The sequence below is a fragment of the Olea europaea genome, chromosome 16 (genome assembly GCF_002742605.1).
Source record: "Olea europaea var. sylvestris chromosome 16, O_europaea_v1, whole genome shotgun sequence".
NCBI classification, from domain to species: Eukaryota; Viridiplantae; Streptophyta; class Magnoliopsida; order Lamiales; family Oleaceae; genus Olea; species Olea europaea.
The window spans coordinates 1,052,008-1,054,547 of NC_036252.1; the positions used below are offsets into that span (position 1 = coordinate 1,052,008).

Consider the following 2,540-nt stretch of genomic DNA (forward strand, 5'->3'; position numbering starts at 1 on the left):
AAAAAGATTGAATAATACCCAATTCTGTTTCCAATGGAAATCCATAAGATCAAAGTTACTTTTCTACAATGAGTACACGTTGTTAGAAAAATGATTGTATCTTTTAAGATAATTAGGAAGAAAATATAATATTTTATTTATGTAATCATGATTATCTTAACTTGGAAAATGATTTAATCATATCAAATCTTTGCCTTTCCATTTGAAACCCAGTACCATAGCAAAAAATCAGTTTCCTCTATTTGTGTACACGTGTTGAACACATGTATATAATTTAGTTTTCTCCTACATTTGTACGTGTTGGATATAATTATATATAATGTAATTTATCTCTGTTTTAATCCCATCACTTGTGTTCTCCTTAGTTTGACAATGATTACCTTTGATTTATAATTATCCTTTATATAATTTGGATAGATTTCAACCTTATAGAGGATAAAAACTAATACAATTCTAACCCTTATCGACTACTTTATGTTGCCTATAAATACTAATGCCATACACATATTTTACCAATAACGCCATTCCTTTAACTTTGGCTCTATTCTTTAAATTCAGTAGCTTCCTTGCTTTTACTGTCCATCTATTCCACGACATACACGGTTTCTCAATTTCAAAGGCACCAAAACTCCTTTTTCCGTTTTTTTTACTATAAATATTTTGCAAAGGTCAAATTGTTGGAACATATTTTAGAAGCAGAAAGGCATTCTCCATCTTTAATTACGTTCAAGGAAGCCGCAGAAGTCTGGAAATTGAAATATTCTCTTGGATTACTCTTTCAAAAATTCATTGATCTAAGGAGGTAGGATACTATGTGCAAGTTGTTTCGTCCTTTCAATATTATAATTTTTGACGTGATTTATTTCATGAAATGCTAATTGACATGCGGGTCCCTATGAAATGAAATGTGAGATCTCCTTCGGGTCTTCTCAAATATGTTAGAGTATTCGATTGATCACCGATTACTCTTGATGAAATGATGGTATGGAATGTTGTAAATTCATGTTTTAAAAGTTATTATATTATTTGGACGTACGTATCATACTAAGTATAAATTACTTATTCGTTCAATTTTAACATTTCAGGCTGGATCGGTTGACGTGGATGGTGGCTGAGCGGTGCACGGGTTGCCAAGTAAAGAAATTTTCAAGAAAACATTTAAAAATAATTCTTCTAGGACATTTTGTATTTCCATTGATTTCTATTTAACGTTTCATATTACCTGACGATACATTTATTTGATTTCGCCTTTGAGTATTAAAAAATTTAGGAGTTTTAAAGTTCCAATTTATATTTCTACTTGATGTATGTTTATGAAATGATATCGATAACACCTCAAGTTTAAATCGATGAAATTTGGGACGTTACAATAGGACCATGCCATATATGATGGAGAAGTTGGATTTAATGAGGAAGAAATTGGAATGGACAAGAAGACGAAAGGAAGAAAAAGGAACTCACAATCAATACAGCTGAAAGCACTGCTAATTCTGAGATTCCATTAAAATCCAAAGTGGCAGGAGAAAGTGAAGCTGTAACAATTCACCGCAAGAAATTTGAGAAAATAGAAAATCGAGGTCGACCAATGAAAACGCCGATGCTTATTAGAGATAATCTGTCGTGTGGTCTTGTGGAGAAGGGGGTGGACTGGAACGAGAAAGGCATGAGAAGGGGATAATAGAAAAGTCACCGGAACTCACCATCACTTCTAAAATTTCCCCAAAATTGGAGGAAGTTAAAGTAAATAGCCGCATCAAGCACCGCCAGGAGGAGACAAACAAGAAGGAAAAGGGGGTCGCAGTCACTTCGCTTTAGGGAGCTTAGTTTTACCAATCTTCAAGGGAAAGGAAAGAAAGGTTGTGCAATCAGCTATCCACTTATTTCGATGAAGAGAGCTAAAAAAATCGACAACTTGTTGGTAGAGGCAATGGGTTATGGCGTTACCTTGGATACTATATTGGCGATAATTGCTAGATTCAGTAAGTTTGGTCGCTCCAAAGGGTTGAAAAGTCCCTTTCCAGTTATGACCATGACTAGAGTGCTTGCAAGGAAAATGGCTTGGTTGCTTGATGAATTGACCAAAACAAAAATAGCTTCCATCTTGAAGTCAAGGTAGATTTCAAGGCGGCGGGTAATGATAGAGTCTAATAAAGACATATTCTAGAATGTTCAGTAGTTAGATAGTAGGAGGGATAAAAATGCAACAGGCTATAGTAAGGATTGCCTATAAATAGAAGAGAAAAAGAATGGGAAAGGCATGCAATTGGTTTAGTCTATTAGTAGAGATCCAGTCTCTCGAATGCTTGGAATTGTTCTTTCAATTTCTATTTCCAGTTTCTATCCATTTTAATAAATCTATTTACAATTTAGTAAATCATTGCCTAACATTTCTCCTAGATCAGTAACAGCGACAGGGAAATTCCATTAGTTATAATACATCTGCAGGGGATCCTATCAGATTACTATTTTGTTACTTTTGTACCGGTAAGCTAGCTCTTCGTTTTGTGTTCATGGTACTGTAGTTAAATTAATTTTCATTC

General features: G+C 34.1%; 1 long non-coding RNA gene across 1 annotated transcript; it reads left to right on the top strand.

Annotated features, from left to right (window-relative positions):
• Nucleotides 1-474: 474 nt before the first annotated feature.
• LOC111411618 lies at nucleotides 475-2,284 on the top strand. Its single transcript, XR_002705858.1, has 2 exons — nucleotides 475-982; nucleotides 1,086-2,284. It is a non-coding gene; the product is annotated as an uncharacterized LOC111411618 (long non-coding RNA).
• The last annotated feature ends 256 nt before the right edge of the window (nucleotides 2,285-2,540 follow it).